Below are 21,312 nucleotides of genomic sequence, written 5' to 3'. Positions count from 1 at the left end.
AAGAGTGAGGAGCTGCGAGAAGGCCGTGCAGGTGATGAGAGAGGATGGAGAGGAGCCCAAGTTTTGGCAGGAGCCAGGCCCGTGGGAAGTCCGGACTTTGGGCAAGGGTGCCTATCTTGGGCCAGTCCCCGCAGGGCTACTGGGCAGTGGCAAAGGGGGAGTTTTGGGGGATGGGAGGCCAGTTGAGCAGCACACCAGTCAGCCTGGGATGGTATGTGCGAGCCAAAAGTTTAGCCACCAGCCTGGCTCCTTACCTCTTCCTGCCTGGCAGCCTAACGGTCAGCTCTCGTACGGGGTCAGCATGCTCCTGACGGATCAGCGCTGCAGGCCTGGCCTTGTCAGGATGCTGTGCTACCATTAGCAGGTGCTCACCCTCTGGCTGTGTCTGCCTCTTGGACATTCAGAGGTAAACGGGAAATGGTCCCAGGTTTCAAGGAATTCACAGATGAAGGGGCAAAGAGACAGGGAGGTGTATGCGGCAGTGGAGTTTGCTCTAGCTCACTTTCTCTAAAAGTTTTTCAAGTATTTGATGATGCCTATTGTCTCCTTTCTTTATCATCTGAAATAAAAGTTGGACACAATTTCTTTAACCTTCCTTGTGCTTTTATTCCACAAATATTTATTGACGGTTTACTGCTGTCCTCTTCTAGATGCTCTTTGGTTTATAGAACACAGGAGAACTCAACTTTTTTGATGGTGTCTGAGCAGCATGGAGTAAAATAGAACTCTCACCTCCTTTGGTCTGGGTTCTATATCTCCGTTAATGAAACCCAAAGTGCATTTGCCTTTTGGGGGCAGCCATATCCTACTGTAGCTGGAATAAATTTCTGTTTTCCCTAAATCTTAGTGCTTTCTCTACATGAACTATTATTTATTCTTTTTTTTTTTTTAAAAAAATGACTTTTGAACTTTAGTTCAGGACTTTATCCCAAGAGAAATGTTCCCTTGCTAATTTTGGCCTGTTTATAAAGTCAGTTTTGCATTTAATTCACTTCAGCATCTTAGCTTTCCCTCCTGCTTTTTGAAAAATTTGTGTACTTGCTAAGCTTCCATTCTAACTCTTCACCTACGTTACTGATAAGTATGCTGGACAAGCCAGGGCAGAGGACAGAGCCCTTTGGCAAGTCAGAAAGTTGACATTGATCTATTAATCAACACCCCTGGGCTTGCTGGCGAGGAATCCACTTGACTTTCTATCTCGTCTTCAAGCATTTCATCACAGATCCTGCCAACACCTTCCTGAATTCTAGATAATCTAGGTCTGGGGGATTCCCCAACTGTCCAGTCCAGAAACCTCAATATTGGGGTTAGGCTGGTGGATGCAGCTCTGTGAGAGAGCATTGGGGGGTCCCTGAAAAGATCCAGGCTGAAGCTAGTGATCGTTGCTGGTGTTGACCTGAGAGGAATTCTGCCTGGAAACTGAGGCAGGCCCAGAGGAGGGAGCGGCTGTTGATGGGTGTCTTGGGGACAGTTTTTGGCAGGCCATTTCCCCCATGCTTTCTCTGTCCTCTGATCCTTTGCCCTCAGACTAGGGTGCAAATCTGAGAGTAGGAAGCTGGAATGTGGCAGGCTGGCACTTCTCTCTCCCTGGGGGAGTGTGTGGCAAAGGGCCTGAGGCTGTGGCGATTTCTGCACTTTGAGAGATGATGGGAATGTATGCAAATGAGATGTAAGTAGGGACACAGGTGAGGAAGAGGAGATGCCCCTGCTCCAACCCCAGTCTGGCCTGAGTGTTAGGAATGATGAACAGAAAGCAAAGTGACCTGGGCTGTGGAACCTGTAGGGCCTCAGCAAGGACGGGAGGGAGAGGGGCTTTGTGGGGCAGCATGGTGGAGTACAGCTTCTGTAGTCTGCTATGGGGGAGCCCTGGTGAGGGCAGGGTCCTAGAGTGTGACCCTGAGATGAAAGCTCCCTGGGGCATAGCCCAAACTCATCTATCACTGCAGAGGTGGAGGGGAGGTAGTGGTCAGAAGTGGGAGGGTGCAACCCAAATGCACAGACGTTGACCAAATGCCTAGTGTGACCCCCAGGGCCTGGCTCCCAGCCATCTGTGTGTGGGGTTCAGCAGGATTCTGAAGCCCAGGGTCTCTCCCCTTGGGACCTGGGCATGTGGCCTTGCCCTCTCTGTGGTGGGGAGGGAAGAAGACAGTGGGGGCCAAGGGCGCTAGAGGGGGTAGCTCCTGCAGCTCCCCTGGAGACCACTCCCCTCCTGCGTTCTAGGAGGATGCTGAGTTTGTGGTCAGCTCTTAGCCCAGCTCAGAGGAGCTTCCCCTTAGTGCTGTAAGAACCTGGGAATCTGGCTGAGAGAGAGAGAGTTGGGGGGGGTGTCACATGATATGATGCCCTCCAAAGGGAGCACTGGGGCCCCGCATTCCCCATTGTGTTATGTGGTGACACAGCCTTGAGTCGGAAGACATGGATTCAAATTCTGTCCTTTTTATCAGCTGCTCTGTAATTTTGGGTAAATCGCTTACTGTTCTGAACCCATTTCTAAGACTGGGATAAGAATCGTAGCCTTATAGCCATGTCCCAGGTTTTAATTAGGGCCTGTGAGGAAACACACATGGGGAAAGGTTTGGTGCAGGGTAGGCGCTTAAATATTGACTAAAATAAAATGAAGGGAGAAATGAGAGCAGCTCTGGGTTGGCTCCCAGTCCCTTCCCTGGTGGGGCTGAGTGGCTAGGGAAATCTGGATTCAACACTCTTTTGCCCTCTTTCTCCTGACTTTATCTTTGTCCTTTCTTCTCTGTCTCTCTGTGTCCCTCTGTCTTTCTGTCTTATCCCCTCTGCTCCCAATGGAAGTGCCTAACTCAGCACCTGGCCCCAACATACACAATTCATTTTCTTTGCTTTTCTCAATGGCCTCTCTGTGGCTCCACAGCCACCAGCACCCCCACCCAGCTCTGTGTCTTTCCTCCTTCTGAGTCTCTGTTTCTGATTCCCTCTTTGTCCCACTCTCTCTCCTCCTGGTGTTCCTGCCCTCTGTTTCTCCAGCTTCTGTCATCCGCTAACAAGTATCCATTGACCACTCATTCGAGGCCAGGCACGGCCCTGCTCCTTTCTGGGTTCTGTGTGTCTTCTTGCCTCTTTGCTGCCGGCGTCTCTCCCTATGCCCCCGTAGGCCTCCTGCCTTCCCATCCCCCAGCTCTGCTGGGCTGCAACACTGGTGTTATTGAGTTTTATGAGAAACCCCCAGGCCTACCCCTGAAAGGACCAACCACAACTGGAACCAGATGTGCAGTGCTGCACATGGGGATGGGGGGGATGGAGGGAGGAGGGAAAGAGGTTTGGGCTGGCTCTGGAGGTGGGGACGGGACTGGGGGGATGGGAGATGGGAAACCCTGGGAATTCTGAGTCTTCATTGGCTAGGAGGAGGAGGAGGGGTGGGGAGGGGAGAGAAAAGGGGCTGAGCAGGCTTCTGCACAAAGCAGTTCTCCGTGTGTGTGTGTGTGTGTGTGTGTGTGTGTGTGTGTGTGTGTGTGTGTGTGTGTGTGACTGAGATAGGACTGACACTGGGGAAAGCCGGGGGTGGATGGTGGGTTGTGGGACAGCTCTTGGAAATAAAGGGGAAGGCTGCTCCTCTTTGAAATCCTCTAGCTCCGTGACTTCCTGTGTGTGTGGTTTCTAGAGAGTTGCTGAATCCATGGTTCTCTGCCCAGGTGCGGGGAAAGAGCGGGTGTTGTTGGGGTGGGGGCGGGTGGAGTGTTTCGCCACCAAAGACTCCTTGAGAGCAGCTGGAGGAGGTGTCTCTCAGATCTACCTGGATCTGCCATAGACCTGGGGAGGGTGGGATGTGCCCGGGACACCTTAGCTCTGTCTAATGGTCCCCATGTCATAGCACAGTCAGTTTTTCTGTCTGCGATCATATAGTTTTGAAGATAAAAGTCTGCCAACAATTATCTTGGTATAGCCTTGTGCAGAGTTAAGCATTAAGTGCCCTTTTATTCAGTTTTGAACCAATCACCCATCCAATCCATCTCTTCATCATCCATTGATTCATTCCACCTTTATTGAGAGTCTGTGTGTCGACCTGGTGATAGGCGCTTGACAAAGTAGGAAAGGGGAAGGAAAAGATGAATAAATCTTTGTTCGACTAATGGGAGATACAGGAGTGCACCCAACAAATGTATGTCTTGGCATTAGTGTAGGAGCAAGAGCCTTGGCTGTTCAGAGGAGGGGCCTGTGCCTCCCAAACGGTGTGGCTGGAGCAGCATCTATGGAGACTGTGGCTTTTGAATTGATCCCTGAACGCTGATGGGGAGAAGAGGGAAACCTGCGATGAGAAGGTTGAAGAGGCAAGGCTGTATCAAGAGGGCCTCGAATGTTCTGCTGTAAAGATAGGTGCGGGGGTGGAGGGGTGGGGGTGGGAGGCGGGGGGCGGGGCAAGGATTATTTGATGTAAAGCAGGAGGATAGTGGGTGTGTGCTGGAAGGAAGGGATGGGGAGCATGGCACTTGTGCTGCGACCTGAGGGGGTGTGTTCCATTTTTATAGCGGACCCGCCCCCCACTTCTAGAAGAGCCTAGATTGCTGACATGGAGTCCTCTCGCTTCCCTCCCCTGACAAGGCTGATCCAAGCCTACCAGCGCCCTTGGTCTGCAGGGCGTGTGGGTTAGGCAGGATTAAGCTGTCAGGAGACACCTTTGCCCTAGAGTTGGGGCCAGAGAGGGCCTGGGTCAGGTTTCCCTACTTAGTCCAACAGCCTGGGAGGCAGGTTCTGTGGGGCCTCGTCTCTTCCATCTCTGGCAGTGCCCGCCCACTCACAGACTGAGGCTGTTGTCAAGGCTGGTGGGTCCTGAGATGCTGGAATTTGGGACTCTGGGAACCCAGACTGTTCCCACCTGGGAAGGGAGGAGGTCATTTTGCTCTGGATGCAGGGGGTGGGTGCAATGACATCTCTATGTCCATCCTCCCCACAGAAGGTCCTGAGAAGGTGCCCCTTTCCCACCCATTCTTGAGGGTTTCGCTGTCGCTGATGAGTTCAGGAGCGGCTCTCTGATGTGCTGATCATCTGCCCTGTGACACTGATCCTAGATGCCCCAAAATCTTTCCTGAGGCTGTTTGTCCCTCCGGGGCCTCCCCTGTCACTTTGTTCTTTGGAAACTTGGGGGAGGGTTTAATTAATAAAATTAGTGGGTATTAGAACTGGAAGAGATCTTGAAGACCTTTGGCTCCAAACTCATGATCCAGCAGGGGAAACCGAGGCCCAGAGATGTGGGTCACTGGCCCAGGACCTCATATGAAGGTGGCCGGGATGGGGATGGAAGGGCCTTTCAATCTCTGGAGGGCTGGCTGGTGAGGAGCTTGGCTTGGGAACCAGTTTGTCAGGTCCCAGCTCCCGCTCTATACCATCCTGTGTTGTCTTGGACAAGTCACCTGACTGCACCAAGGTCACTTTCTGCAGCTAAAATAACAGGGTGATTCCAAGATTCAGTGAGAGGGAAATGTTTTAAGATCCTGGCATGTAATCGGTGTGCAGCAAATGACTTTTCCCTTCCCCTCAAAATAATCCTGTGTGCTTCACGTTTATCGTTTATACGGCCCTCCAAACTTTTCAAATCTCATTTCCTCTAATATTTTACATTATAAAACCATTTTGTACATGTAGAAAAGTTGAAAGGCTTTATGGTAAACGCCCTAAATTCCATACTGAACACTTTGGCATATTTGCTTTCTCCCATTTCTGTTTCTCCATCCATCAATTTATCTTATTTTTTGATGCATTTCAAAGAAGGTTGAAGCATGTATTTTAGTAACTAGAGTTCAGTTCCAATCACTTTTGCATACACAGTCACAAATACCCTAACTCAGCCCAGAGAAAAAGGCTGAGATTGTTATCTTGTATTTGACAGGTAAGGACAAAGCAGGTTCAGAAGGGAGATTCTAGGTCTGGAGTCATCAAATGAGTTGGAAACAGCATAACGCAGAGTGCTAGACAAAAGTTGGGAATTCTGTTTATTATTTTCATTATTATGATCACCAACTTACCAAATATAATTCCCCACCCAGGGGCCCTTCGGCCGTTTCTCTGCAGCTGTCTCTTCCATGGCGTCCTGCCCCCCTTCACTATCTGTGCTCCCCCACCCCCAAGCTCTCTGGCCCCTTCCTGAGGGTCCCCAAGAAAGCTGCTGGACCAGTGGCTGACAGAGAGGGGAGGCCACACTTGTTGCCATGCCCCGCCCCAGGTTCAGTGCCCGGCCACTGCCAGCCTGGCTGGAGTTGGGCGTGAGAGCCGCAGGGGTTAAAGGAGGCGGTGGCAGGCGCTGCTGGCCGGCTCCGGCTCCGGGAAGAAGGCGGTGCGCACTTGCCCGCCTGCCGCCGGGGGAGGGAACCGGGCGGGCGAGCAGCGCCCTTGCTCAGTTGCTCCCAGCAGTGGCCCTGGGGCCAGCTCTGCTCCCTGCGCCCGCTCCCCACCTGGACACAAGGCTCACTCACGCCCTTCTCTTGGCATCCAGCTTCTTGCCAGCCACAGCTGCTGCCCTATCACTCACTGCCCACCGCCTGTCTCGTGAGCCTAGACACCCATCCCAACCAGGGGCTCCCCTGCCGGAAAGGTGAGTGTGGGGTGTGTACGTGCTGTGGGGATGCTCTCCTGATGCTGTCAGGACCACCGATCAGGGCATTCATTAGGGGAGGAGGAAGCCAGCCTGTCTGGTCACATGTCTGTGGCTAGGCTAGCCCCTCTGGCCATCCTGTCCGTCTTCCCCGCAGATGTGTCTGAGGTTTGGGCAGAGATGTCCAGGGTGCTGTGTCCACGCTGTGAGAGATGCCAGTGAGAGGAGTTTTGTTTGCTGGGGAAGTTGCTAGTGTCCGAGACCCAGGCCAGTGGGGGTGAGTGGGGAGGGACACATCTCCCAAGGAAGTGGGGATGTTGGGAGCGTTTATTCACCAGCATTCTCTTGCCCACCTGCCTGCCTGTCACAGGGATGCCTGGGGGAGAGGCCCATGAGAAGCGTGGACACTTTTTCCTTTTTATTTCTTTCCCTGCTACCCACTGGAGCGATTACTGAGCATCTTTCTCCTCCTTGGGGTTCTCCTTGCTCCCGTGTCTTACCTCCCACGAGTTGGTCACAGCTGCAAGGGAGGGTCTGGCAGGCCTGGAAAGGTTGGAGTTAAAAGCACTCCCCTCAGCTTGTGTCCGTGCTCCCTTGCCCATGGGCACAGCCTGGCATGAGTGCCCCCTGCTGCCCTCCCCCAACCAGCATCTTACTCCTTCCTCACCCCCCTGGGCAGAAATAGCTAATCCAGGTGGTTAATGAACAGACACACGCAGCTGCCTTCCACCCCCGTCTTTCCTCTCCCCCCACCCCTGACCCTCTGATGCCCTGCCTGCCACCCCTTCCCAAGCTGGAGAATCCATGCAGAGATAATGTCAGTGTCTGTCCCCCCAACCCCCACCCCCAATTCAGGACCAGGCCCAGAACTGCCTGCCCAGATGTTTTCAGGCTGGCCACTGTCCTAGAAGAGGAAACTGGGAGGGGGGTGACCAAGGGGTGACCAGGAGAAGCCTGCTGTGTTCCCAAGCAGTGCTCTCTACAGGGGTGGGTTGGGGTTAGAGGACAGGGTGGGTGCTGGGCAGGAGAGTGCAGGGCAGAAGGGTAAACTAGAGCTAGGTTTCCAGAGTCTTTGTGGATAGGGGCGTCTTCTGGAAGCCTCAGTGCCTCTTCCATGTGGCAGAACCAAGCCAGGAGGGTCAGGAGGGTGCGGAGGGAGCATTCTCTTTCCTCATGTCTCTGCCTGGCCCCTTCCTGAAGCTGCATGGGTGGGGTGGGGACCACAGTGGCTCTGACTTGGCCTTAAGTTGTTCCTACCTCTGCCAACTGGTGGCTGCTCCTGTCTCCCCCCTCCCCACCTTTGTTCTCCCCCAGGACCTCAGAGCTTGCTACAGCTGAGCGACCCGCTGCCTGTGACCCCTCTGGGGGGAAGCTTCAAACGGCACCAGTGCTGGGATCCCACTTGGGGTTGGCCTTGACTGTGCTGCCTGTGGACGGCTGGGGCCTGGGAGGGTCTCTGCTTGTCTAACACGACAGCGGAGCTGGGACCCAGGACTTTGATCTGGAGCAGAGAATTCTTGGGTGGTGGAGGAGGCAACCTGGGAACCTCTGCTTCCAAACCGCTGGCTTTGAACCCTTCTGGCTTTCCTTCCCAGTCCCTCATCCCGTACTTTTTCATACTTTGCTTCCCTCAAAGTCCCAGTTCAGAATCTCCCATGGAGGCTGTGGTGCCCAGATTTTTAAACACAGGGAACCGGTGTTCAGATGGAGGGTGGGTGCAGCTGAATTCAGACATGAGGTTACTGTTTGGTGACCATCTTCTCATCACTGATGGACGATGACTGAAGCCGTGGAGTTTGGGAGCTCTCAGTGCCCTGTTTCTCCTGAGGTAGGAGCAGGAAGCACAGGGGCAGGATGGATTTGTGTTTGGCGAAGGAAGCTTGGCTTGAGTTTAAGGAAGGGCTTTCTAACAAGCCTGGCAGTTTGAGAGAATGGGCTGCCTTGTAAGGTAGTGAGCTTCCCGTCTTGTGGGGGAGAGTTCAGACAGAGGCTGGACAACAGCTCGGAAGGATTCCTGAGCTGGGATGTGGTTAGAAGAGATGAACTTGTAGGTCTCTTGGGATGCTGAGGTCCTGGGATTCTTGGAGTTGGGAAATTCTCTGACACCCAGAATAGGGGAGCAGAAGGGCCGTAGCCTCTGGCCTGGGCGTGGGCACAGAAGAGGACCTCAAAGGGCAGGGGCCTCCTCTTCCCTGCCAATATTTGGGGAATAGAGAGTCTGACCTCTGCCCTCACACCCATTGCTCAGCCACCCACTGGGTCTGCCCCAGCTGCTTCCTGAAAAGATTCTGAGTTTTCTTCCTATTCCTTTGGGCCTGTTCCATGCCTTGCCCTGCTGGTTAACCCCACAAGGTCTGGAGCAGACCTGTGGGCTGTGTCACGGTGGGGACCAGAGGAGACAGAAGCAACACGGCCTCCACCCCCACCCCTTCTCTGAAGTTAGATCCTGGAGGGGCTAACTGGGGCCAGTGTGCCAGAAGGAGGAAGGGAGGGTTGCTTTTAGGTTGGGCAGCTTGAGCCCCTACCCTCTCCCGCCCCATTTTAAATAAGAAGAGAAATCTATTAATAAGCTTCATAATTTATCCATTAAGACATTTTGACTTAAACAATGCATTGAACTACCTGAAATGCAATCATATCCCAGAGTAACATGTTACGTATAAGATAATGGATGAGAAGAAAATCAGGAAGTACAAAATATTGGGTACTGTAAGCAATTTTAATACAAAAGTGTCTTGTTTTTAAACAGGTCATTGGTAGACCTTCAGTTTCTGCCTCAATTTTTGTCTCGCCCCTCCCCAAAATGGGGCCTGGAGATGGTCGGCAGAGGAGCAGTGCCAAGATCTGAGATGCAGAAAAACCCAGGGGCAACTCTTATCTGAGCCTCAGTTTCCAAATTTGTAAATAATGCAGGGTTGTCAGGGTAGCTTGAAGTGGTCTGTGTACCGAGCAGTGGGGGGTATGCACCACGGCTGTGTTCTCCAGGGCCTCTCAGGAGGAGAGTGGGAGGCACAGGTCACCTCACTCCCCTACCCGCCCCCCAGACCTGTTTTCTGGGGTGAGCTGTGAGAGGAGATGCAGGAGAGGGTGCCATTAAAGATTTCTGAACACCAAACCGTGGGGGGCTTGGGCACCCCATGATGGGAGAACCAAGGTGGACGTCTGGGGTGGACTCAGGGCCCACACGGGCTCCCTGTCCCAGACTGCCTCTCCCTCCAGCCCCTCCCCTGCTGATGCCCCGTGACAGAGAGTGAAGAAGTAGGGTCTGAGGTCACCCCAGCCCACTCCTTGCCTCCAGTCAGAGCAGCCCCTTGCACAGTGCTGGCTCTTCTGGCTTCTACTGAGGAGGAATTCCTTTCCAGTGTCTAACTTCAGTCCCTTGTCTTGAGCCAACGACTGGATGAGGCTGCTTAATTAGGACGCTCTTCCTTCTAGTCCGACAGAGACCCAAAGAGAGAGGGCTGGGTGTGGGGGCAGGACTGCGCGATGTTAAGTGTGCCCTGGAGCTCAGAGAAGTCAGGGACAGAGCTGGGGTGGCTGGCCAACATTCTCAGCTGCGGGCAGTTCTGGCTTCTTGGCGAATTTCTGGGGCCATAAGTCTCTTTCGCCCCAGAAAAGGAAACTGAGGCCCAGCTGAAGGATGTGTATTGGAAGAAACAGATAAGTCAGGCAGGAAAGCCCTCCCAGTTACTGGACTCTGAGAAAAACAAATTGGAAATGTGTATGGCCCTGGTGGACGGAGAGAGTGGTTTTGGGAGACTGGAACCAGGGCTTTTGTCCCCAGCACTGTACCCCCAAGGCCCGGGCTCTTAGCTGTCAGAGCTGTTAGGCATGCAGAGTCGTGGGCACCAGTGAGCTGGAACCAGGGCAATGGAGGCAGTAGGGCTGCCAGCCTTGTGGGCCATGCCCAACTCCCTGGGTGCCTCCTCCATTATGCATGGTCACACAGGCACGGCCCTTCCCTCCTTCCTCCTCTCAAATCGCCTGAAGCGTTTTCCCATCACTGAGGGGGGAGGCCTCAGGAGGTGCAGCTGGGTCCATGGCCTGCCTCTATCCAGTGTGGTGACCTGGGCCACCTTCCTACTTCTCCACGCCACACCTTGGTCTCCCTCAGGGAGTGTGGCTGGTCTCCCTGGAGTTGGAGCTTGTGTGGGGTGGGGGTGGTGCGCTTGAGCCAGGCCTTGGCACTGCCTCCTCTAGGGCTAGTCTGGGTTCTGTAATCCCTGCCTTTTTAGGGCTGGAGGACTGTAGCTCAGACCGTGTTCCGGGAGGTAGGAGGGATTGGTCCAGAAGGGCGGGGTCCTGGGGAACTAATGGGGAATGAGGGGTTCCAGCAGTGCCTGAGTGCACTCCTGTTCTTTCTTCACTATGGGTGGGGGTCCCAGTTTTACATCCGGGTCCCCCAGTAACCTTCCTAGGCCTTCTCCAGCAGAGAATGTGGGACCCCTCAGTTCTCCGGGTCTTTGCAAGCTTCCTGTGTTTAGCTGGATTACAAGCTCCTGGAGGGCAGGCCTGTGCCTTTTGCCTCCCTGGAGCTCCTTGCTAGGCCTGGCAGAGGGCTGCTCAGCAAGAATGGACTGGCTGCGGAGGGGCCAAGGCTGAGGCTTTCAGACAAATCATGGGGAGGATTGGCTAGAACTGGAAACAGGGCTGTGTTCAATGAGAGATCTAGAGTGAGGCAGAAAATGTGACTCTGGAACCAGACTGCTGGGGTTCAACTCAGGATGACCCTATTGACAAACTGTGTGGCCTTGGCAAGTGACCGAACCTCTCGGAGCCTTGGTTTCCTCAGCTGTAAAGTGGGATAATGAGAGTACCTGCTTCATGGTGTGGTTGTGAGGCTCAATGAATCAGTTTATTTAAAATACTTTAAACAGTACCTAGAACATAGTAAGTGCTCAATAAATGTTAGTAATTATTATTATTATGGGTGATGATGGTGGTGATGGTGTTCTTCCAGGAGCCTGACTCTGGGTTGGCCCTTTTCTCTCTTATCATGGTTGTTCCATCCGTAAGACAAGAGCATTATGGGACCAGAGAATGGAGGAGATGGTCGCATCGTGTTCCCTCAAGGGGTCCTAGCAATCAGAGTCCAGAGTCTCTCTCTCTCTCTCTCTCTCTCTCTCTCTCTCTCTCTCTGATTGCAGGGGGCAGGCAGGGAGCTAAGGGGACCTCCAGAGGCCTTGTCTGTCCAGGGAGCTGATGCAAATCTATGTTTATGAAGGACTCTGAGAAAGTTGCCATCACTGTAAACACGATGCATTATTATAAGCCAGTCCGAGCTCCCCTTCTTGGCTCCTGTCCCATCCCTTGCTGAGAGTCACTGGATAGGAGACTCCCAGGCCTGGCAAGGACCATGCCTGGCATCTGGGCAGGCTGCTCTTGACCTTGGGCTGCACCCATAGGGGTGGCATCTATATTTTAAAGCGGGTTCCTCAGATAACTGCTCTGAGTACTCTCTAGGTCTCTCTGAAGTCTACTCTGCATCTCCTTATTGGTAGGAGGTGGGGGTGGGGAACCACGCCCAACTTTTCCTGCATGCCATTTTGCTGGGAGCTTTGAATCCATGAGGCAGGGGTTCTGGCCACACTCACACTCCATCCTCAGGCCTCTGCTCTGTCTGACGGCTTCTGCTTTCTGGTGCCCCTGACTTGCCTCATGAACAAGGATGGGCCCTCCAGGCCTGCTAAGCGCCACAGTCCACCTAGGCCTGGTCCCACCCGGGGAGCCTGGGTTTGCTCTGGGTTGGGGTGAGCGCCACTTCTGGACCCCCCTCCCAGGTGCAGCTGCAAAAGGCATTACGCTTTTTCTCAGACAAAGAATGGACTTGGGTTGATGATGATGACAGCTGGGGAGAGGGTTCCTGGACTCAGCCCTGCCCTGTGTTGCTTTCCCTTAGCTCCTGCTCACCTCTGCCCCCTTTCTAGGCAATTGTTCTTCTAGAGGAGGGGCTCACCTTTGACCCTTGACCTTGACCGACCCGAGCAATCCACTGGTCTCCCAATAACCCTTTATTGGGAGCAGTCAGTCTGTGGGTTCAGCACTGGGCTTGGTGTGGGGGTGGGGGCAGAGGGCTTCAAGGGAAGTGTAAGAGAGTGTGTCTGCCCTGGGGTCCCTGTGGCCCAGGGCAGGGGGGAGCAGTGCTCCTGCTGTGTCCCTGGGCTCTGAATTAGTCCCTTTTTTCTCTGGGCCTCGGTGTCACTACCTGTAAGACAAAGGGCTGGAGAGGTTCTGGGCTGGAAGAGTCTGTTGAGTCCATCTCCCTGCAGGAGCTTCCCTGGTCCCAGGCTCCGAACTTCACCTTGGATTGACCTTGCTTTCCTCCCGCCCCGCCCCCACCTCTGGCAGTGGCTGGCAGGAAGTCCTGCTGATTAGGGCCCTAATCACCGGCTAAGACTCCCAGAAACAGCCCAGCTGGTTAAGCAGAGAGGGGCCATCAGGCCAGGAAGTGGGGTGGGCAGGGGCGAAGCCCCTACCCAGGAGCTGTCTGGGTTAGCTCCGTGGCCTGTGCACCTACTGTGGAGGCTGTGTGACAGTGGCTGAGTCCGGCTGGTCACATGGATACCCTGATTGTTCACTTAAAAGCCTTTTTAGACATTGACCCTCTGCCAGGCAAGGAACTAGGAGTATGGGGCTGGAAAAGCCCGGGAGACGTGGTCTAGTGGGAGAGAAGTGGGAGACAGAGGGTAAGTGCAGAGGGGGTGTCAAGCAGAAAGCAGTGCACATAAGCTGGTGGAGTGGCGAAAGCTTCAGAGAGGAGGTTGCCATTTGAGGAGGGTTTTGAAGGTTGAGAAGGAGTTCTGCTGGAGGGAAAAGGGATAAAGACCTCTTCAGGCACAGGGGAAGGTATGTACAAAGGCACAGTGGCACACATGTAAGGATGGATCTTACAGTCAGACAGGCTTGGGTTTCCCTCCCAAGCTTGCTAACGGTGTGACCTTGGGCTGAACCGTGGTGTGTGCATCTGTAAAATGGGCTTAATATTCCACCTCATTCAGTGGTGATGGGGATGAAATGAGACTCTGTGACGTGTTCAGCTCAGTACCTGGCAGAGGGCAAGCTTACAAGAAGTGGTGTGGGTGGAAAAGATGGCTTTGGAGAGAGCCTGGAGGTATAGCTTGGGGTCTGGCCATGGGGAATTTTCCAGGCTAAGTTAAAGAGGGAAGCAGCAGAGAGCTTTAACATAGGAGAAACTTGACGAGCTTGTTATTTAGGAGGGTGATTTAGGCAGCTGTGAAGGCTGTGCTGCCCCCAAGGAAACCTGGGGACAAGCCATAAGCCAAGTCCCCTGGAGTCCCATGTTCGAATTCCTAAGCCCCTGGGGATGGGAAATCCTCCTCTGAGTCACCTCACTTCTCTGGGCTTCCTTCGCAGATGCTGTCCTCCCCTCCTGGATCAGGAGACTGAGGAAGCACTGAAATTTCCTTCCCAGGAGATCTTTCAGGCCAGAAAAGAGCCCTCCTTGGCAAGGCTTCCCACAAGACTGGAATAGACAGACTAGCAGGTGGGAGAGTAGGTAGACCACAGGCAGCTCGTATTTCTAAGGAAGCAAAAGACTCCTTTTGGGGCCATCCGTTGCCATCTGCCTGGCATACAGTAAGCCCTCACTATTGGTTAAATGAATGAATGAACAGGAGTGTCCCCTAGCCAGGGTGCAGGAGCCTGCCTGCGCAGAGGCTGTGGGTGCCTCGCCTGACTGTACAAGGTGAGCATCTGTGCAGGGCTGCCTGTGCAGAGGCCAGAGGAATGCTGAATGTCACGAAAGCCGGGTACCTGGCCTGCTGCAGGCGCTCAGTGACTGTGTGGGTGAGAAGCGGGGATTTCAGGAGCTAAGCGGGGATTTCAGGAGCTTTAACTTCATGCCCCAAGGTCCTGTCCTGAGGTACTGTGGCGTGGCGGCCAAGATCATGGACTCTGCAGCCACACTGTGTGGGTGTGAATCCTGACCCACCTCTCGCAGGCTGTGTGACTGTGGACCACTTACCTAACCGGCTGTGCTTCAGTTGCTTTGGTAAAATGTGGGAAACCAGGAGGACTGAGTCCCGCATGCAGGGTGTGCCGTGTGACCCTTGGTTATTATTACTGTTATTGTTCTTACTATTGTGGGTGCAGGGGGAGAGAGTGGGGCAGGGACTTCATGGCAGGGATGAGTGCAGCTGCTAGAAGGGGGTGGGGGGCGCAACAGATAGATGAGCCTCCTCTGGAGATGCCTTCTGAGCTGCCTCCACCAGCACACATGGGGCTGCCTCTGCTGTGGCCAGCTGAGCTGAGCTGAGCTGAGCGTGGGAGCAGCGGCAGCAGCCAGGCCTGGATTCCAGGCTGGAGCCCTGGGAGAGCAGGGGCCAGCTGGGGGCAGGAGAGGTGAGCAGAGAGGAGGCCAGGAATCCCTCCCAACATCTCTTGCCAGAGGACCTGGCCTTTTAGCTCCAGGGCCTCCAGAAGGCCTGTGGTCCGTGTGCCTGCCTCCCGGGCAGACTGTTTCTGATGCCCTTTCACTGTTAGAAAGTGATTGCCTGCACTAAGCGCTGTCTGGCTGCACCCCCTTCCCACCCTCTCCGTATTGCCTTCAGATCTCCCGTCTCTAGTGTTGTGGGATTAGCAGTTGTTTTGTAACAGGAGGGTGTGAGGGTACACTTCAGAGCCTGCCCTGATTCAGGGCAGGGGACAGGGGCTAGGCAGTGCAGTGGAGAGATTGGTGGCAGGAGAGTCAGGTGGCCTGTTTCTAGTCCCGCTTTGGCACTGTGTGACCTTAGGCAAATCACTTCTCCTTTCTGGGTTTCAGTTTCCTCATTGGTGACATGAGTTGGGAGAGTCCTGTCTTTCGAACTAGCGCTGAATTTCTGCAAGTCCGTAGACGATCTTTCTGAACAGAGGTTCCTGCTCTTGGGACCATTGGAGGAGCCATCCAGCCTGGAGGTGGGGGCCCTGGAGGGCCTGTAGGCATCTGCTGGGAAGCCAGCTGCAATGCTCTGGGATCCGAAGGTTCTTTGCCCAGTGACCACTCCTCCAGGCAGCTCCGTTCCTTGCAACAGAGTTCGGGATAACAGCTGTCAGGGTTGAGTTGGCCAGAGTCTCTGGGTCTCTGTCCCAATGACTCAGGTGGGGATGCGCTGGCAGGATTGGAGTTAGCGAAGCGAGGGAGGAAACCGGGCACATCTGCTGGCTCCCCCTTGGCCACCCTCAGGGAACAGAGTGGGAGCAAGCAATGTGCTGGGGGGCGGGGGTGCAGAGAAGCGTGAGTAACAGTTGTGAGTAATGGCTCCGTGTCTCTGCTGGGCAGGTGGCTCCTAGACTGAGCAGAGCTGTCTGGGGCTCCGGAAATGTTCCCCGGAGGCCCAGCCACTGAGTCACGGCAGCCTGAGCTCCTGCACGGTCCCTGCCCTTCTTAGGAACAGGGGGTCCAGCCCCACACCCACGCCCCCTGCCCCCTCTGCCTCTCTGTGCCTCTCTGCATCAGCTTCTCCCACCATCTGTACCTCCTCAGCCACCTTGTCCCGTAGCTTCCTATCTCGTCTTCTAAGCCCCCAGATGACTTGCTTGCCTGAAGGAGTGTAGAGTTTGCAGTCTGGCTGTCCTGGATGTGAGTCCTAGCTGAGCCGCTCATAGCTGTGTGACCTTGGACAACTTACTGTTTCTTGCTGAGTTTCTGTGGCCTCATGGAAAAAGGGAGTATTGTCTGTTGCACATATTGTTGAAAGGATTATATGGGACACGGTGTCTGAAGGATACAGTACATAGTAGGTATTCAAATACTACAGTTGTCCCACAAGCTCTACACTGTTTGACCATTCGCACCACCTCCACCCCTAACCTTCCTGTTCCAGGACTGCGTCCTATCGTTTTCAGGATGTTTATCCACTATGAGATCCCCCCCGTGGTTTGTACACTTGCCCTCCCGTGTCTGACACCTGCTACCCAGCTTCTATTCACATGCCTTACCCCTCACCTGCTCTTCCAGAAGGATGGGCAGGACTCAGGTGGGAAGGGCGAGTCCAAGGGGAATTTGTTCCTTGCTGGCCAGCTACAGTGGGTGGGCAAGCTCCTGTGGGCACTTTGAAAGAACACCCTTGGAGATCTGGGGGAGCTTCCAGGCTCACCCCCCCACCTCTGCTGGTTCATGCTCTCCCCCTGCACCCCTCTGTCTGCTCCCCAACTGGGGCTTCCTGAAATCCGCTGTGCTCAGAGCCACGCAGACTGCCCTCGCCAGTGGGTGTGTTGGCGGTGCTGCTGTATTTCTGCCAGTGTAGCTCTGCTTGGGGTGGGGCCAGAAACACCAGGCAGTGACTTTGCATCTGGACCTGGCAGTGGCCCTGCTGCTGTGCCTTGGGGTGTCTGAGCTGCGTGTGTGCACCTTGGCAGTGTCTCTGGGTCACTGTGTCTGCAGCTGATGTGCGCTCTCTCCTTCCCGTGTAAAATCTGCCTGTGTTTTCAGAGCCAGATAAAGCCAGGTCTTCCACTGCCCCTCCCTCCACCCCCCTTTCCTGCAGACCTGGTTTCAGATGCATGCATCTCAGAGGTCCTCTGGGGGAACAAGGAAACATTGCAGTGGGGTGGATATACGTCAGCTGGAGCTGAACAATGCCGGTGACAGCCAGGCCTCCGCTGGCCCTCAGTGCTGGCTTTGCTTCAAGTCTCTGCTGCTGGCTAATTGGGAGTGAGAGGGGACTTCCTGCGACAGGGCCACAGATGGAGTTAAAGGCGCAGCGTGGATCTGGGCTGCTCTGCCCTGGGCACCTCCTGCTTCCGGGGCTCCTGGTACAGTCCATCAGAGCAGATGGGCTTCCAGAACACCGGCCCTTGACTTGTGCTAATTGTGTGGAACGATTACACTCACTCCTCCTGTCGCTGCCATCTGGGGCCCAGGAGTTTTCTACATGAGTGAATTTTCAGATAACTGAAGTTTAGGCCATTGTAAAAAGCTCAGGGAAAAAAAGGTGGATTTTTTTCTGATGGGAATCTTTTGTTTTGTATTATTCTGTTCCAAGCTCTGACTTAACAGTAGATGGGACCTTAGAAATCAACTACTTATTCTGTTATTGTTCCTCAGTTTCTTCTTCTTTCAAGTGGGCCTAAGAACAGAACCTACCTCATAGGGTTGAAGTGAGGATTAGATCAGTTGAGATGCATGAAATGCTTAGAACGGAGCCTGGCACTTAGTACGTACCATGCAATTTACTACTCTATAACTGAGGACAGTGATGCACAGGGAAGGGCAATGAGAACATCCGGCTCAAACAGAAGGGAACGAATGTTTACTAAGCGTGTGCTATGCTCCAGGAGTTTTGATCTGTGTCTTCTCAGTCAACTTGATTTAGTCCTCCAACCACTCTTCAAAGTAGGTCTGCTTACCCCCATTTTATAGATGAGAAAACTGAGACTTGGGCAGGTTCAATAAGGTCCCAATAGCTGGTCTGTGGCAAACTGGTATTTGAGCCCATGCCTGACTCCCAGTACAGTGCTTCTTCTATCTTGCCTTTCGCCCTTTGGTTGGAAACTCATGGCCTCTCGGTGAGTTTGGGAATTTGGAAGTGAGGCTCTACAAACAGAAGGCGTTAAGAGCTTTCAGGATTGAACCTGCTCCCAGCTGCCTGGTTTTGGTTAGATTCAGAGACGTATGGAGTCAAGTGATGAGACAAAATGACCTTTAGGGGTCCAGGGAACATAAAGACCACAGATGCGGCTTGAGGATGTGGAATTTTCTCCTGGGTAAGATGAGGTTGGGTTTGTTTTTCACCCTGTTCTCTCTTTTGGCCAACCTTATATCTTTAAAAAGGAGGTAGGTAGACATTGGGAAGGACTTCTGATGGTCAGCAGCATAGGGCAGTGATGGCAGTGTGGGGAGCCTGAAGAACAGACAAATTTAAGATGTTTCTTCAACTCTGAGATGTCTTTTTTTTTTTTCCTTCACATTTTAATGTTTCTGAAATTGGAATGCATCTTAAAATTGAAGTGTACATTTCAGGTAGCATTTTTTCACCCTCAAAAGCTGTTAGCCCATCGATGGTGCCTCAGACAGCAATGGCATTTTTGAGATCCGGAAACAGGGCAGTGAACACCTGCAGTTTGCATAGCAACAGCATGTGGGAAGGGAGAGGCCTGTAGGCCGTTGTTTTGGCTGGTGCGCAGACTCTGGACCGTTTTAAAAAGGCAAGGGGACCCGCTTATATCCATGTGGGGTTGAATGTGGCCCCCAGCCCTGGAATTCTCCATCTGGGGGCCTAGCTCAGCAATTTTCCCCTGACCCCCCCCCCCCCCCTGCAGCAGCTTCCAAGCCCTTTGCCTTCGTGGGTTTCCTCCTGGCGCTTAGATTTTTTTCCCCTATGCATCCTTCTTGCTTTACTGTCATAGCACAGCTTAGGGCCAAAGACTTTTGTCTCTTATGGTTCTAAGCTAGGGACAGAAATTCTAGTGGGGAGTGAGGAGGGTGTGGTGTGCGTTCTCCCTCTGGGTGTAAGTTTTGGAAAAACAGATGGACTTGAATCCCAGTGAAATATTAGCCCTCTTCATACCTCCATTACAGCAGTCACTGAGCTCGTTTAGAATTCTCTGTTTATATGCCTACCTCCTCCACTGAGCTGCACGTGCCCCTCCTGGGCCAGGCTGTTCTTATCCATGTCGCTGCTTAGCTGGGACCCTGGCACCAAGGGCCCCACACTTGGTGGTGTTGAGTGAATGCATGCTCTCTTTTCCCATGCTGGTCACTTCCCCCTGCCCCTTCTCCCACTAGAACCTTCACCACAGACCACAGTCCTTTCTTTGACCAGATCCTTTTAGGAACTTCCTAGAAGCTATGCTGTCTGTGCTGGAGGTCATGTCACCCAGCCCCCAGCTTCAGAATCAATGGCCCTTCTCCAGGCAGGAAGAAGGGCTGGAGTTTCCCCTGTTCTTTGGATCTCAGGAGAAGGCAGTTCTGAAGTCTACATGTCGAACTGCCTGTCCACTTGTATGACAAAGGCCCTGCTTCCTCTGAGTTCTGCAGGCTGGACCCCGCAGTGTTGTCTGGCTTCTCTGCCTTCTTCTTGTATTCCCTGAAGCTCTTTCAGTAACCTCTTGTCTCTGCTCCTGGCCCCAGCTTAGAGCCTTTTCATGTCTCTCTTTGGTGGTAGCTGACTACTCCAGGCTGGCCTCCTGGCTTCCAGGCCTGCTCCTCGCCCAAGCCTTCTCTCGCTGGCTCTGGTGACACTGGGCTCCTCCCGGGCCCTGGGCGTTTGTCTCAGCCTGGGCCTCCAGGCCATGCACAGTATGGCCATAAATTGCCTTTCTGACCCGCTTTCTCCATTTTGCTGTGTGCGTCCTGGGCCTCTCTGTTCTCTTACCCTTGACATCTTCCCACCCACCCACCTCAGAGGCCATACCCTTCATGAAACTCTTTCTGTAGCACCCAATTTGGCAAGCTGATGTGGCCCTGGGCAGAGCTGAGGCTGGCAGTGCCACCAGAGTGGAAACCTGTTCCATTACTTACCAGTTGTGTGACCTTGGGTCTCATCTCCTTATCTGTAAAATGGGCTGATAGCCCCAACCTCAGAGTATACAATAGGGAATGAAAGCGAACTTGATCGTGGTTTTCTCTGGCTGGAGCAAGGGCTTTGAGACAGAGAGGTGAGGAATGGGACTGAAAGGAGAGCCACAGCCAGGTCCCTCAGGGCCATGAGGACCATATTAGGGCATCTGGACTTTATCCTATGGAGCTAGGAGCCATGGAGGACTTCAGGCAAAGGAGTGACATGACTGGATTTGCATTTTAGAAACAGTTCCCTGGCTGCGGAGCGCAGACTAGATTAGAGGGGCAGGGCTGAGGGCAAGGAGACATATGTTAGGAAGCGTTGCAATAATTGCCATGATTAAGGGGACCGGGGGTGAGGGGGCCTGGGAGAGATATTTGGGCAGAGACATTGTCCAGGCTTTGTGGGGTGGGGGAAGGAGGAGTCAAGGCGGACACTCTGGTTTCTATAATAGCTTAACAACCTTGGGTGGCCAGAGGTGGGGGAGTGGGGTGGTTGTCAGAGGCTGAGCCGGGGGCACCCAGGAGGCGGCATGGTGGGGGTGGGGCTGTGACTCCTGGACGTGGACCCGTGTCAAGCCCTGGGCCCAGCCGGGCCTTCTCGCCCCTGCTGGTGCTTCCCTGTGGCCTCATGAGCCCCAACCTTGTCTTGTGGCTATTGCCGGGCCCCTCTCAGACTCCTCACTTACAAATGCCAGGACCTGGCATTTGGTACAAGCTTGCTGAACTCCCCCTCTCTGATTCTCCTGCTCACTAGGGTTTCACTGGAACAGATCTGGCCTCACTGATTCTGGGTGTGTGGGTGTCACTCCTGAGCTGGGCCCTTGGGATCTCAGTTTGTGTTTGCGGGCAGGCAAATCTTCAGAGATGTTTTATAACCAGCTAGGCCTCCAGCGTGGGCCGATCTGGGAGCTGTCTAATGACATCTGCCAGAAGGGCTCTGAAGGGGACTATCTTCAGTAGGTGTGGCCCACTGATTCCGTAGCCTGCTCTGCTAAGCCCACCCCACCCCCTCTGCTGTTGCCAGGACCTTCTGGCTGAAGGTGGCTCTGAAACACCACATTCCTCCTGGCTCAAGAGGGGTGGGTACACTCAGCTCTCCCCTTGTGCAGGGTTGGGCTGCATGGGTCAGGGCTGCTGTGTGTGGGTGTGGCTAGAGTCAGAGGTGTTTGCCTGCAGAGAAACTTCCTGCCTGGAGAGCCTAGTGTTGAGTGTGCCGCGGGATCTAGGGGTTGGCAGTAGGCTGGAGCGGCCAGTG

The 21,312-nt window shown here is 53.9% G+C and overlaps 1 protein-coding gene across 21 annotated transcripts in view; it reads left to right on the top strand.

Moving 5' to 3' along the window:
- TNS1 (tensin 1) overlaps window positions 1-21,312 on the top strand; it is a 222,684-nt gene that overhangs the window by 80,871 nt on the left and 120,501 nt on the right. The window contains exon 1 of one of the 21 annotated variants that reach the window (XM_074313085.2): window positions 6,303-6,553. The exons of 19 other annotated variants lie outside the window; for them this stretch is intronic. The gene's annotated coding sequence lies outside the window, so the exon portion shown is untranslated. Of the gene's footprint in view, window positions 1-6,302; window positions 6,554-21,312 lie in introns of those variants that run through there. One more of the 21 variants, XM_074313089.2, reaches the window with a different exon arrangement.

Source organism: Rhinolophus sinicus, chromosome 17 (genome assembly GCF_057876585.1).
Source record: "Rhinolophus sinicus isolate RSI-liver-muscle chromosome 17, RSI-T2T, whole genome shotgun sequence".
NCBI lineage: Eukaryota > Metazoa > Chordata > Mammalia > Chiroptera > Rhinolophidae > Rhinolophus > Rhinolophus sinicus.
The sequence above is the reverse complement of the archived record's forward strand: the minus strand, read 5'-3'. Positions and strand labels throughout refer to the sequence as shown.